Source organism: Nycticebus coucang, chromosome 8, assembly GCF_027406575.1.
Source record: "Nycticebus coucang isolate mNycCou1 chromosome 8, mNycCou1.pri, whole genome shotgun sequence".
Taxonomy (NCBI): Eukaryota; Metazoa; Chordata; class Mammalia; order Primates; family Lorisidae; genus Nycticebus; species Nycticebus coucang.
Window position 1 is genome coordinate 108,912,740 of NC_069787.1, and position 16,033 is coordinate 108,928,772.

At 42.4% G+C, this 16,033-nt stretch overlaps 1 protein-coding gene and 1 pseudogene across 4 annotated transcripts in view; one reads left to right on the forward strand and one right to left on the reverse strand.

The window, feature by feature from the left end:
• Positions 1-16,033, reverse strand: part of TFDP2 (transcription factor Dp-2) — a 189,761-nt gene that overhangs the window by 152,568 nt on the left and 21,160 nt on the right. The window lies entirely within an intron of this gene.
• On the forward strand, positions 6,847-12,319 carry LOC128591420 (GRB2-associated-binding protein 3-like; annotated as a pseudogene).

Here is a 16,033-nt window from a genome sequence, read left to right on the forward strand (position 1 = left end):
CAAAAAAAAAATAAATAAATAAATAAACTCTAATTTCTCAGAAAAAAAAAAAAAAAAGTCAGGGTGGAAAGTATTCAAGATACATAACATTGCTCCAAAAAATGTAATTCTCTGCAAGCCTGCCTACTGACATCACCAGTTGTTTTATCTGCAACTCTAGCTTTATCCAACACCTTCACTCACCAATCAGAGATAGTCAGCTCACCAAAACCTAGCGCCCACAAAATTCCCTGAAGAGCAGCAAGTAACTGTTCCTTTTTTCTAAAACCTCTAACCTTCTTTTGATTCTTCAGAGGCATATACTGAAGACTACCCAGGCTGCATGCATTCCTTCAACTGCAGTTCTTGCTTCCCAAATAAAATGTTTTCATCTCCGAGATTCATCTGTTTTTTTGTTTGTTTGTTTTGGTTTGGTTTTTTGAGACAGGGTCTCATTCTGTCACCCTGGGTAGAATGCTGCGGCATCATCATAGCTCAAAGCAACCTCAAACTCTTAGGCTCAAGAGATCCTCCTGCCTCAGCCTCCCAAGTACCTGGCACTACAGGCAATCACCATGATGCCAAGCTAGTGTTTTTATTTTTAGTAGAGATGAAGTCTTGCTCTTGCTCATCCTTTAACTCCTGAGCTCAATAATCCTCTCACCTCGGCCTTCCAGAGTACTAGGATTACAGGTGTGAGCCACCAACGCCTGACCTCATTTCTTTATTTGGACTTCAACAGTAGTAAATATCTGTATCCTTTTTTTTTTTTAGTTGCATAATTTTCTTTTACAACAATATACGTACTTTATTTCACTAGCCCTTGCTGATGGACATGTAGATTTCATTAAGTTTTCTACATTGGTGATAGTAATCACTTTTTTTTTTTTTTTTAAAGACAGAGTCTCATTTTATTGCCCTTGGTAGAGTGCCGTAGAGTCACAGCTCACAGGAACCTCCAGCTTTTGGGCTTAGGCAATTCTCTTGCTTCAGCCTCCCAAGCAGCTGGGACCACAGGCGCCTGCCACAACACTCGGCTATTTTTTGTTGCAGTTTGGCCAGGGCTGGGTTTGAACCCTCCACCCTCAGTATATGGGGCCAGAGCCCTACCCACTGAACCACAGGCGCCGCCCAATAATCACATTTTTACGACTCAAATTCTTTTTTTTTGTTTGTTTTTGTTTTTTGAGACAGAGCCTTAAGCTGTCACCCTTGGTAGAGTGCAGTGGCATCACAGCTCACAGCAACCTCCAACTCCCAGGCTCAAGACATTCTCCTGCCTCCGCCTCCCAAGTAGCTGGGGCTACAGGCACCGGCCACAATGCCCGGCTATTTTTTGGTTGCAGTCGTCGTTGTTGTTTGGCAAGCCCGGGCTGGATTCGAACCCACCAACTCAGGTGTATGTGGCTGGCCCCTTAGCCGCTTGAGCCACAGGCACCAAGCCATCACTCAAATTCTTTTTTTCTTCTTCTTCTTATTAAATCATAGCTGTGTACATTAATGCAATCATGGGGCACCATACACTGGTTTTATATACCACCTGACATATTTTCATCCCACTGGGTAACATAGCCTTCCTGGTATTTTCCTAGTTATTGCGCCAAGACATCCACACTCCACACCGAGCATGTTTCACGTGTACTCTTGTAAGATGCACCGTAGGTGTGATCCCACCAATCACCCTCCCTCCGCCCATCCTGACTCAAATTCTTAATGTGATCTAGTGAGATAATGTAGTCTCTGCCTCTATTGAACCACTTTCCCAGAACTTCTCTGGTCTAGTTCCACTGACCTCCATCAAATGCTCAAAAACAGGCTCTGCCTCAGAGCCTCTGACATAGTGTTCTTTCTGCCTGGAATCTTCACCCAGTAAACTCCTATTCCTTCAGATATCTTCTCAAATATCACTGTCTCTGGGATATCACTTCTCCTTTCCACTACAAGGTCAGAGGTCTCCACTTAATTGTTCTCCTATTGTCTCCTTTCATAGAACACATGAGGTTGTCATTATATATTTATTTGTGTGACTATCAGATTGTGGTCTATTCTATCAAACTGAAGTAAATTCCAGGAGCAGGAACCTTGTTCACTTTGTTCACTATCATATAGCTAGTGTCTTCCGAATGGCTGGAGTTCAGGAAATATTTGTTCAATGAATTACTCATATTTCATTTATTTTCATCCTTCAATAACATGATATCCCCATTTAATGACTTGGCAGCAGAAAATGAAAAGACATATAAACATTTGACACATTCCCACACCTCAAATATCAGTATGCTACATAGTATTTCAAGTGTCATTTTCAAAACATGAACAAAAAGTCTTTTGGAACCAGCATTGCATATGTGTTCATTAGTTAAAACAAAAAAGGAAGAGGGACTGGGCATGGTGGTTCACGCCTGTAATCCCAGCAGTTTGGGAACCTGAGGTTGGAGAATTGCTTAAGGCCAGGAGTTTGAGATTAGCCTGGACAACACAGGGAGACCTAGTTTGTACAAAAAAATAAGAGAACGAGCTGGGCATGGTGGTGAGCACCTGCAGTACCAGCTACTATGGAGGCCGGGGCGGAAGACAGCTTGAGCTCCTTGCCTTGAGGGATCCTCCACCCTTAGCTTTCCAAAGTGCTGGATGACAGGTGTGAACCAGTGATACAGTTTTGAGATTCTGCCCTATCAGTACAAAGAGAACATCTTCATTTTCTTTACAACTGCCTAAACTGTTGTTACATAACATTATTTAACCAATCCCCTCTTATTGAAATTTGGGCTTCTAATCTCTTCCTATTATGAACACTGGTTCGATGAATAACCTTGTACATATGTAATTCCACATGTGGAATTGCTTTATCTAATGATATATGCATTTTGAGTTTTTTTTTTTCTTCTTTTTTAAGAGTCTTGCTCTGTTGCCCACTCTAGAGTGCTATGGCCTCAGCCTAGCTCATAGCAACCTCAAATTTCTGGGTTCAATCAATCCTCCTGCCTCAGCCTCCCAAGTAGCTGGGACTACAGACGCCCACCACAATGCCCAGCTAATTTTTCTACTTTTAGTAGAGACAGGGTCTCATGCTTTGCTCAGGCTGATCTCAAACTCCTATGCTCAAGGGATCCACAGGACTTGGCCTGCTAGAGTGTTAGGATTACAGCTGTGAGCCACCATTTCTTTTTCTTTCTTTTTTTTTTTAAAGATAAGATCTTGCTTTGTTGCCCTGGAGAGAGTGGAGTAGCATCATCCTAGCTCACAGCAATATCAAACTCCAGGGTTCAAGTGATCCTCTTGCCTCATCTTTCCAATTAGCTGAGAATACAAAAACCCACCACAAAACCTGGCTAATTTTTCCATTTTTAGCAGAGACAGGGTCTCTCTCATGCTCAAGCTGGTCTCAAACTCCTGAGCTCAAGGGATCCTCCTGCTTTGGCCTCCCAGAGTGCTAGGATTATAGGCATGACCCACCACTCCCGGACTATCTTCTTTTGAAAAGCTTCTGTTGGCTAGTGCGCTAGCCACATACACCAGAGCTGGTGGGTTCAAATCCAGCCCGGGCCCACCAAACAACAATGAGAACTAGAACCAAAAAAAAGCCCAGCATTGTGGTGGGCACCTATAGTCCCAGCTACTTGGGAAGCTGAGGCAAGAGAATGGCTTAAACCCAAGAGTTGGAGGTTGCTGTGAGCTGTGATGCCAGGGCACTCTACCCAGGGTGACAGCTTGAGACTCCATCTCAAAAAAAAAAAAAAGTATATATAAAACCAGCACACTGTACCCCATGATTGCATTAATGTACACAGCTATGATTTAATAATTTTTTTAAAAAGGAAAAAAGAAAAGAAAAGCTTCTGTTCATGTCTTTTGCCCTGTTTTTGATGGGATTATTTAATTTTTTTTCTTGCTGATTTGCTTGAGTTCTTTGTACATTCTGGTTATTAGCCTTCTATCAGACATACAGCTTGTGAATATTTTCTCCCATTCTGTAAGTTGCCTATTTGCTCTGTTGATTATTTCCTTGTCTGCACAGAAGTTTTAAAAAATTCAATCAAGTCTCATTCATTTATTTTTGCTGTTGCTGTGATTGCCACTGGGGTTTTTTCCATAAATTCTTTGCCTAGACCAGTATCTAGAAGAGTTTTTCCAACATTTTCTTTCTTTTTTTTTTCTGTAGGACAGAGTCTCACTTTATGGCCCTCAGTAGAGTGCCGTGGCCTCACAGAGCTCACAGCAACCTCCAACTCCTGGGCTTAAGGCGATCCTCTTGCCTCAGCCTCCCGAGCAGCTGGGACTACAGGCACCCGCCACAATGCCCAGCTATTTTTTGGTTGCAGTTTGGCCGGGGCCAGGCTTGAACCCGTCACCCTCGGCATATGGGGCCGGCGCCCTACTGACTGAGCCATAGGCGCCGCCCCCCAACATTTTCTTATAGCTTTTTTTGTTTGTTTTTGAGACGGAGTCTTACTTTGTCCTTGTAGAGTGCTATGCATAGCTCACAGCAACCTCAAACTCTTAGGCTCAAGTGATCCACTTGTCTCAGCCTCCTGAGTAGCTGGGACAACAGGCACCCACAACACCCAGCTGTTTTTTTAGAGACAGGGTCTTGCTCTTGCTCAGGCTGGTCTCCACCTCATGAGCTCAAGCAATCCACCTGCCTCAGCCTCCCAGAGTGCTAGGATTACAGGTATGAGCCACCATGCCCAGTCATTCCTCTAGAATTCTTATGGTTTCATGGCTTACATTTAAGTCATTTATCCATGTTGAATTAATTTTTGTGAGTGGTGAAGAGATGTAGATCATTCTTCTGTATGTGGCTATCCAATTTTCCCAGTACCACTCTAAATAGGGATTTTTTTCTCCAGTGTATATTTTTGTCTGCTTTGTCAAAGATCAATTGGCTATATGTGGATGGTTTTATATCTGAATTTTCTATTCTATTCCATTGGTCTATGTCTCTATTTTTGTGTAGACTTAAGGTATAGTTTGAAGTCTGGTAAAGTAATTCCTCCAAATTTGTTCCTTTTGCTTAAGACTTTCTTGACTGGCTCAGCAGCTAGGGCGCCAGCCACATACACCAGACCTAGCGGGTTCAAATCCAGCCTGGGCCTGCCAAACAACGACAACTACAAAAAAAAAAAAAAAAAAAATAGCCAGGCATTGTGGCGGGTGCCTGTAGTCCTAGCTACTTGGGAGGCCAAGGCAAGAGAATCGCTTAAGCCCAGAGTCTGAGGTTGCTGTGAGTTGTCACGCCACAGCACTCTACCCAGGGCAACGGCTTGAGACACGGTCTCAAAAAAAAAGAAAGAAAAAAACACCTCCCTGGCTATTTGGGCTCTTTCCGGGTTTCAATGTAAGTGTAGAATTCTTTCTAGATCTGTGAAATATGACATTACTATTTTGGTGGGGATTACACTGAATCTATAAATCACTTGTGGTAGTATGGAAATTTCGACAATGTTAATTCTACCAATCCATGCATGTGGTATGTTTTTCCATTTGTTTGTATCATCTGCAATTTCCTTTCGTGGTGTTTCATAGTTCTTTTTGTAAAGATCTTTCACTTCCTTGGTTATGTATATTCCTAGGAGTGTTTTTGTAGCCACTGTGTATAGTACTGAATCTTTGACTCTCAGCTTGACTGTTACTGCTATATAGGAATGCTACTGATTTGCATACATTGATTTTGTACCCTGAGACTATGCTGTATTTATTAATTCTAGGAATCTCTCAGTGCAATCTACGGGGTTTTCTAGGTATAGGAATATAGCGTAAGCCATTTTATTAATATAAGTCAGAATAACTATCTGAGCTACAGAAACAGGGTATAGTTTTAATATTTTAGATAGAATAATCCTTAAAGAACATGAAAAGACTTATAATTATTATATTATATTGTAATCAAAAAAAAATTTTTTTTTAGATAGAGTCTCAAGCTGTTGCCCTGAGTAGAGTACTGTGGAGTCCCAGCTCACAGCAACCTCCAACTTTTGGGCTCAAGCGAACCTCTTGCCTCAATTTTTCTATTTTTTTTTTTTTTTTTTTGTAGAGACAGTCTCACTTTATGGCCCTCGGTAGAGTGCAGTGGCCTCACATAGCTCACAGCAACCTCCAACTCCTGGGCTTAAGCGATTCTCTTGCCTCAGCCTCCCGAGTAGCTGGGACTACAGGCGCCCGCCACAACGCCCGGCTATTTTTTTTTTGGTTGCAGTTTGGCCGGGGCCAGGTTTGAACCCGCTACCCTCGGTATATGGGGCTGGCGCCCTATGGACTGAGCCACAGGCGCCGCCCCAATTTTTCTATTTTTAGTAGAGATGGGGGGAGTCTCACTTTTTGCTCAGACTGGTCTCAATCTCGTGAGCTCAAGCAATCCACCCACCTCGGCCTCCCAGTGCACTAGGAGTACAGGTGTGAGCCACCACACTTGGCCTATAATCAAATTCTATGTCCAAAAAAGTATGTTTCTACAGTAGGTCAGAGAACAACTAAATCTAAGACCAAAGACCAAACCTATTAAATCTAAGTCAAAAATGCAAGTTATGGCTCGGCACCTGTAGATCAGCGGCTAGTGTGCCAGCCACATACACTGGAGCTAGGGGGTTCAAATCTAGCCTGAGCCTGCCAAACAACAATGACAACTCCAATCAAAAAATAGCTGGGCGTTGTGGCTGGCGCCTATAGTCCCAGATACTTGGGAGGTTGAGGGAAGAGACTCGTTTAAGCCCAAGAATGTGAGGTTGCTGTGAGTTATGACACCACAGCACTCCAACCAGGGCAACAAAGGAGACGCTGTCTCAAAAAAAAACCAAAAAATGCAAGTTACTACTAGTGGGGTGTCAGATTGAATTACAGAAGCAATGCAGTTTTTTTGAAAGCCAGAAGATGGCGATGTTACTTCGTAAGCCTCTTGTTTGATTTTTTTTCCCCCCGTCCTTGATCATTTCACTAAGAATGTGTAAGGGTGGTGGGACCCCCAGTTCCAACTCTTCACTTCCTGTAGTTCCCAAGGCCTTATCTCTTGTCACTTTAAGGCCATTAAAACCCAAAAGTCTTGATTATTATTCATATTAACAAATTCCTCCAGGGTGGCTGAAAACTTTATTTTTGTGAGTTAAAAAATTCTTTATTTGACATGATTGCAAGAGGGACCTTGCCTAACAACTGCAATCAATGTAACCTGGCTTATTGTACCCTCAACGAATCCCCAACAATAAAAAAAAAAAGAAAAAAATTCTTTATTTGAAAGAATATTTACTTTATCCAATACTTCGAGATGTTTTGTTAAGGTGGAAGTTTTCCAATTGTTTAGTCTACTACGTTGCCAGAAACAAGTTGAATTTCTTTTGTATAATTTTTTTTCTTTTTTTTTTTTGAGACAGCATCTCAAGCTATTGCCCTGGGTACAGTGCCATGGCATCACAGCGCACAGCAACCTCTAACTCCTGGGCTTAAGTGATTCTCTTGCATCAGCCTTCCAAGTAGCTGGGACTACAGGCACCCGGCTATTTTTCGGTTGTAGTTGTCATTGTTTGGCAGGCCTGGGCCAGATTCAAAGCCACCAGCTCTGGTGTATGTGGCTGGCACCTTAGCTGCTTGAGCTACAGGTGCCACCCTTTTTTCCTTTTTGGAATTCCTTTTAGTTAGATCTCCTGAATTGAAGAACTCTTCTAAAGTTTTTCTTTTTTTTCTTCTTCTAAAGTTTTTCTACTTTTTTTTAAACATTTTATTCTACTTTGTGGGGAATTTACTACCCTTTCTTTGCTTACTTCTCTCCCAACCCCACATTTCTTCTCTACTTCCCCCTTCCTCCTTCCTTCCTATTATTTATTAATTTGATGTCTCCGGTTTTGTTAACTTGGCCTCCTTATTTCATGTTAGAGATTTTTCTCAATTGTTCAGTAAACTTTGGCCACCTTGTTCAGACTAAAGAGTTAAGCAATGAAAAGCTGAGTAAAAACTCTGTCCGTAATTGTTAACTGCAAGTCTTACCACAGGGTAACTGAGTGATTGCAGGTCTTTACTGTTGGGTCAGTTTCCTGGATGACACTGGTTCCTATCTGGTCTGTGTTCTGTAAGCTGATTTGCGGAAGAGGACTGAGGTCCACTATTCAGCATGGAAATCTTCATTTCTTTGTGGTGTTTTAAGATGCATCAACCTTGTGGGTACGTGGTATCTGCATCCTATCTAGTTTAATGTCTTTAGAAGGTAAACCACTTCTATCTTGCTGATAGACAAAGAGGCAGTTTTTTGGTAACATAAGTTAAAGATTCTGGGTGAAAATTATTTAAGTTTTTGTTTTGGTTTGTTTTTTGAGACAAGGTCTTGCTCTGTCACCCAGGCTGGAATGCAGTGGCCTAATCATACCTTGCTACAGCTTCAAACTCATAGGCTTAATCAATCCTCTTCCTGCCTCAGCCTCCTGAATAGCTAGAGCTACAGGCCATCTCACCTGGCTGATTTTGAATTTTGTAGAGACAGAGTCTCAATATGCTGTCCAGACTGGTCTTCAACTACTGGCCTCAAGTGATCCTCCTGCCTCAGCCTCCAAAAATGCTGGGATTACAGGCATCAGAAACTGTGCCCAGCTGAAAACTATTCATTTTCTTTTTTTGTGGGGGGCGGGGGGGAGACAGAGTCTTACTTTGTCATAGTTAGTAGAGTCCCGTGGCATCACAGCTCAAAGCAATCTCCAACTCCTGAGCTTAGGCGATTCTCTTGCCTCAGCCTCCCAAGTAGCTGGGACTACAGGCACCCGCCACAACACCCAGCTATTTTTTGTTGCAGTTTGGCCAGGGCTGGGTTTGAACCCACCACCCTCAGTATATAGGGCCGGCGCCCTACTCACTCAACCACAGGCGCTGCCCAAAACTGTTCATTTTCAAACTTTCAAACATTTATGGACAGCCTGTCTGTGTGTGTGTATATATGTACACACACGTGTATAATATGTTTTTGATGGGTTTATCATTTTTTCATATTTTTAGCATAATGTTACTGTAATTTCAAGAAAGAATGGATATAAGTCTATGTTCAAATTTAGTAAGAACCTTATACACATTTTAATTATATTATTTTCACTTAAAAATAGGATTGTTCCAGAATGTTTATTGCAGCCCAATTCATAATTGCTAAGTCATGGAAGAAGCCCAAGTGCCCATCGACCCACGAATGGACTAGCAAATTGTGATACATGTATACCATGGAATAGTATGCAGCCTTAAAGAAAGATGGAGACTTTTCCTCTTTCATGTTTACATGGATGGAGCTGGAACATATTCTTGTTAGCAAAGTATCTCAGGAATGGAAGAAAAAGTATACAATCTACTCAGTTCTACTATGAAGCTAAATTATAGCTTTCACATGAAGGCTATAACCCAACTATATCACAAGACTACGGGGAAAGGGCCAAGGAAGGGGAAGGGAGGGGGTTAGGACGGAGGGAGGTCACTCCTACAGTGCATCTTAGAATAGGTACAGGGGAAACTTACTAAATGCAGAATACAAATGCCTACATACAATAACTAAGAAAATGCCATGAAGGCTATGTTGAACAGTTTGATGAGTATATTTCAGATTGTATATGAAACCAGCACATTGTACCCCTTGATTGCACTAATGTACACAGCTATGATTTAACAATAAAAAAATAATTCATTAAAAAAAATAGGATTGTTATAAGTTCAGGAATTTCTTCTACACACACGTCTTTTTCCACTAATGTTTATTTCAGTTTCCAAACACACAAGAAGAGAGAGACATAAAACAAAAAAACAAGTGGCCAAGCACAGTGCTTCAACACCTACTACTCTGGGAGGCTGAGATGGGAGGATTCCTTCAGCTCAGGAGACACAGAGAAACATTTAAAAAAAATAAAGAGATTTTAAAAACAGGTAGAGGATAAAAAAGGCACAGGCAAGAAAAGAAAACTAGACTTGTGGATTTCTTCCCAGTTGGAAATCTAACCTCACCTGCACCCCAGGTGGAATAAAGCCATTTTAATTGCACAAAGCAGGCCTCCATTTTCCTTTGTCTTGCGTGCCTCGGAATAATCTTTCATCTTTGGCTTGGTAACCTCTCAGGGACTACAGGCCTACAATGTCTGGCCAGTTTTTCTATTTTTAGTAGAGACAAGGTTTTGCTCTTACTCTGGCTGGCCTCAAACTCCTGAGCTCAAGCAATCCATCACCTCTGCCTCCCAGAGTGCTGGGATTACAGGTGTGAGCCACTGTGCCCAGCACTATTTGAAGGTTCTTGACTCAACAGGGAAGAATATAATTTTAAATCAGATGAATTATTGGTACAGATGCTGGAATGGAGCTTCATGTATAGGTGATGCCTAGACTGAGAAGCTTATCCCAGAGCTTTAACTGCAGTGGACAATGAAGTTAAGCACCACACCACACAAAGTTTTACCATTAAATTCTCGTAGAGTCTTCCTGTACTCCAAGAGAAAAGCTCCTAACAAGACAAAAGTGAAGACAAACGCTATCCTGGTGTTTCCAATCCTGAGGTCTGATTGTACATTAGGGACACTCATGAATCACTTCAGGCTTAAAGAACAAATTTTAAAAGACAAGTTTGTTGCAGATTCTGTAGGCTAGCACGCCAAAGGTGTTACATCCCAACTACCAATATGGTGGAATCTTCAGGACACCAGTTTATCATTGGCCAGATCAATAGCTACATACAAAATGTTGGAAGAGAGTCTCACTTTGTTGACCTCGGTAGTGTCATAGCATCATAGCTCACAGCTATCTCAAACTGTCTCAGCCTCCTACATAGCTGGAGCTACAGGCACCCACCACAATGCCCAGGCCTGGCGCAAGCATTGGTTTGTCCTCCGGTGGGGCCGCATGAGTGGTAACCCTGATGTCTTGGAGTACTACAGAAACAAGCGCTCGAGCAAGCCTACCCAGGTAATAGACCTCAGTGAGTGTGCTGTATGAAAGCATGTGGGACCCGGCTTTGTTTGGAAGGAATTTCAAAATAATTTTGTGTTCATCGTCAAGACCACTTCCTGTACATTCTATCTGGTTGCCAAGACTGAGGAAGAAATGCACGTGTGGGTGCACTGCATCAGTCAGGTCTGCAACCTTGGCCACCTAGAGGATGGTGCAGCAGATTCCATGGAGAACCTCTCTCACATGCCCTCCTCCCTCCAGCCATCTCCTGCCCATGCTGCCAGCTCCTCCTTGCCAAGAGATGATCCACACACTAATCCTGTAGCCACTGAGGAAACCAGAAGTGAATCAGAGCTTCTCTTCCTTCCTGATTATCTGGTTTTGTCAAACTGTGAGACTGGAAGACTGCACCATGCCAGTCTACCAACTAGATGTGACAGCTGGTCAAACTCAGACCGCTCTCTGGAACAGACTTCCTTTGATGAAGTTTTTGTTGACTGCCTGCAGTCGCTGCCCTCCGGTCATTTGCTCCACCCCTCAGTCCATAGAAATGGATCTCAGGAGGAACCTTCCATGAGGCTGCAGGCTGCCCTGATCTGGAGCAGAGAAATCAATGGACCATCCAAGGACCACTTGTCTTCTTCATTGCTGGAAACATCCTTAAGTCCCACCATTCAGATAGATAAAAACCAAGGTTACTTGCCACGTGGGGCAAAAGAACTAGACATCATGGCCAACACTCCACCTCCCCGCCCCCCTAAGCCAAGCCATCTCTTAGAACGGTGCCAAGAGGAGCAGCTCCTGTGGAGTGGGCACAGCAGCGGCAAGAAGGCAGAATGCACCCTGGTTCCAAGAAGAATCTCTCTCTCTCTCTGGTTTAGACAATGTGAGAACCTGGAAAGCTGATGTAGAAGGCCAATCCTTAAGACACCAAGACAAGAGGCTCAGTTTAAATTTGCCATGCAAGTTCTCCCCAATGTACTCCACAGCGTCAGCCAGTGCTGAAGACAGCTACATGCCCATGAGCCCCCAGGCCACTGCCTCTGATCTTGGATCCCATTGCAGCCCTGATGACTACATCCCGATGAGCTCAGGAAACATCACAAGCCTTCTACCTGAGCTTCCTGCAGACCTGGAGCCTCCTCCAGTGAATAGAGATCTCAAGCCAAAGAAGAAACCACGGCCACCTCCTCTGGACCTGAGAAACCTCTCCACCATCCGGGAAGCCGTTTCTCTAACCAGGACTTACACTGTACCTTGCAATCGAACCAGCTTTCTCTCTCCAGAAAGAAATGGTATTAATTCTGCAATATTTTTTGCCAATCCTGTTTCCAGAGAAGAGAAAGAAAGCTACATCCAAATTGAGTTGAACATATATATTGATTTGTATAAGCATCAGCACAGTCAGGATACAGAACAATTCCCAAAATACTTCCAGATGCTACCTCCATAGCCACACCCTCCCTCTACTCCTACACCCAGGCAACAACTGCTTTGCATGGTTAGTCACTATTATTTTGTCCTTTGAAGAATGCCACATAAATAGAATTGTACACCACCTTTTGAGACTGACTTCTTTCACTCAAAATAATGTCTTTGAAGTTCATCAGTATTGTTACATGTGTAAATAGTTTTGTTTTCTTACTGAGTGGTGTTGAATGATATGAATATGCCACGTTTGTTTATCTATTTACCCACTGAAGGATATTTAGATTGTTTCAAGTTTTTGGACAGTTAAAACTGTTATCAACATTTTTTTTTTAAGAGACAGAGTCTCTTTGACACTCTCAGTAGAGTGCTTTGGCGTCACAGCTCACAGCAACCTCCAAGTCCTGGGCTTAGGCAATTTACTTGCCTTAGCCTCCTGAGTAGCTGGACCCCAAACGCCCACCACAACACCCAGCTATTTTTTGCTGCAGTTTGGCCAGGGCCAGGTTTGAACTCGCCACCCTTGGTATATGGGGCCGGCGCCCCACTCACTGAGCCACAGGCGCCACCCATGTTATCAACATTTTAAAAATATTTTTAAAAAATACTTTTAATCTTGGGCGGCACCTGTGGCTCAGTGAGTAGGGTGCCGGCCCCATATGCAGAGGGTGGCGGGTTCAAACCCAGCCCCGGCCAAACTGCAACAAAAAAATAGCTGGGTGTTGTGGCGGGCGCCTGTAGTCCCAGCTGCTCGGGAGGCTGAGGCCAAGAGAATCGCGTAAGCCCAAAAGTTAGAGGTTGCTGTGAGCCATGTGACGCCACGGCACTCTACCCAAAGGCGGTACAGTGAGACTCTGTCTCTACAAAAAAAAAAAAAGAATACTTTTACTCTTGTAAAATGTAAATAACATAAAATTTGCTGTGTTATAAAAAAAAAAAAGAAAGAAAACTAGACTTAATGAAAATTTAAAAATTTTGTGCAATAAAAGGCACTATGACACCCACAGGATGGGAGAAAATATTTGCAAATAATTTATTTGATATGGGGTTAATATCTAGAATACAAATAACTCTTATAATCCAACAATTTAAAAAACTTGATTAAAAAATAGGCAAAGGATTTGAATAGACATTTCTCCAAAGGAAATATACAAATGGCCAACAGGCACATGGAAAGATATTCAGCATCACTCATCATTAGGAACTTACAAAACTACAATAAGATGCCACCTCACATCCCTTAGTATGGCTACTATCAAAAAATCAGAAAACAACAAGTGTTGGCAAACATGTGCTCAAATTGTGCCCTGCTAGTGGAAATGTTAAATTGCACTGTGGAAAACAGTATGGCAGTACCTCAAAAAATTAAAAATATGACACAAAATTCCACTTCTGGGTAGTTACTCCAAAAAATAGAAAGTAAGGTCTAAACAGATATTTGTATGCCCATGTTCAAGCAGCATTACTCTCAATAATTAAAACGTAGAAGCAACCCAAGTGCCCACTGACAGATGAGCAAATAATCAAAATGTAGCATGTATGGAGTATATTATTCAGCCTTAAAGGAATGGAGTATATTATTCCATTCCACAGTGGAGTATATTATTCAGCCTTAAAATGAAATTCTGAAATATGCTACAACATGGATGATCTGTGAGGACATGATGCTAAGTGAAAAGGCAAAATGTATTATTCCACATATTTCAGGCAACCAGAGTAGTCTAACTAATTCATAAAGACAAAAAAGTAGAATGGTAGTTACCAGGGCCTAGGGGAAGAAGGAATGGGGAACTATTATTTAACTGGCATAGTTTCAGTTTTGCAAGATGAAAAGAGTTTTGGCAACAGATGACAGTGACAGTTACACAATATGAATGCACTTCATAACACTGAACTATATACTAAAGAGGAACACAAAAATCAAAAAGAGACAAGTAAATGTAGGCCGGATGTGGTGGCTCACGCCTCCGGGAGGTCGAGGTGGGTGGACTGTGTGAGCCTCAGGAGTTCGAGACCCGCCTGAACAACAGTGAGACCCCATCTCTAAAAATAGCCAGGCACTGTGGCAGGCACCTATAAGTCCCAGCTTCTTGGGAGGCTGAGGTAAGAGGATTACCTAAGCCCAGGAGTTTGAAGTTGCTGTGAACCACAACACCAGGGCACTCTAGACTGGAGCAAGAGAGTGAGACTCTATCTCAAAAACAAAAAAAGATATGAGTAAATGTAAATGAACATCATCTGCATAATAGCTATACTGGCTAATTTTAAAAGACAAAAAGAGGAGGGGGGAAACAAGATGAAATATAGCCTGGAAAACAATACAAGAAGGGAAAAGCCTGATCAGTATTTAAAATTCCAAGAGTCTTGTATTATTTAGGAAATACTATGTTAAATGTAACATTCTCACTAAAAAGTGAACCACTAAAGATATAAAAGAGAACTTGAAAGCAGGCAAGACAAAGAATAGCAGTACAGAAAAAGAAGTATAATTAGATGATAGAAATGCAAATACACACAGATTCATTAGCTAAAAGACACAAATTGTATTAAAATGAACGAGAAAAAGGAAAGTAAAACCCAACCACTGTTTATAAGAAAACACACCTGCAGTATATCCACAGAAAGTTACATAAAGAAGGCTGGGCACGGTGGCTCATGCCTGTAATCCCAGTTCTTTGGGAGGCAAAGGTGAGAAGATCACTTAAGGCCAGGAGTTTAAGACCAACTTGAGCAACACAGCAAGACCTCATGCTACAAAAATAAAAAAAATTAGCCAGGAATGGTGTGCAGCTATAGCCCCAGCAATTCAGGAGGCCAAGGCAAAAGGATTGCTTCAGCCCAGAAGTTTGAAGTTGCAGTGAGCTATGATGACACCAAAGCCCTCCAGCTATAAGGAATGGAGCATACCATCTCAAAAATAAATAAATAAATAAAATAAAGTATCAGAATGAAAAAGTAAAGATGATGTTGCTGTAAAAATAAGACAAAAAGGCGGCACCTGTGGCTCAGAAGGTAGGGCGCCGGCCCCATATACTGACGGTGGTGGGTTCAAATCTGGCCCCAGCCAAACTGCAACCAAAAGATAGCAGGGCATTGTGGTGGGCGCCTGTAGTCCCAGCTGCTCGGGAGGCTGAGGCAAGAGAATCGCCTAAGGAGTTGGAGGTTGGAGGTTGCTGTGAGCTGTGTGACGCCACAGCACTCTACCCAGGGAGATAAAGTGAGACTCTTGTCTCTACAATAAATAAATAAATAAATAAATAAATAAATAAATAAATAAATAAATAAAAATAAGACAAATGTCTCTATAGTAAGAACATTACTGGCTCGGCGCCTATAGCTCAAGCAGCTAAGGCGCCAGCCACAGACACCAGAGCTGGCAGGTTCGAATCCAGCTCAGGCCTGCCAAACAACAATGACAACTGCAACCAAAAAACAGCCGGGTGTTGTGGCAGGCACCCATAGTCCCAACTACTTGGGAGGCAGAAGCAAGAGAATCGCTTAAGCCCAGGAGTTGGAGGTTGCTGTGAGCTGTGATGCCACAGCACTCTACCCAGGGCCACAGCTTGAGGCTCTGTCTCAAAAAAAAAAAGAAAAAATTACAGGCAGCAGCTGTAGCTCAAGGAGTAGGGCGCAGGCCCCATATGCCAGAGATGACAAGTTCAAACCCAGCCCTGGCCAAAAACTGCAAAACAAAAAAGGACATTACTGACACTAGTGAGGATTAAAAGTTCTGAATGTA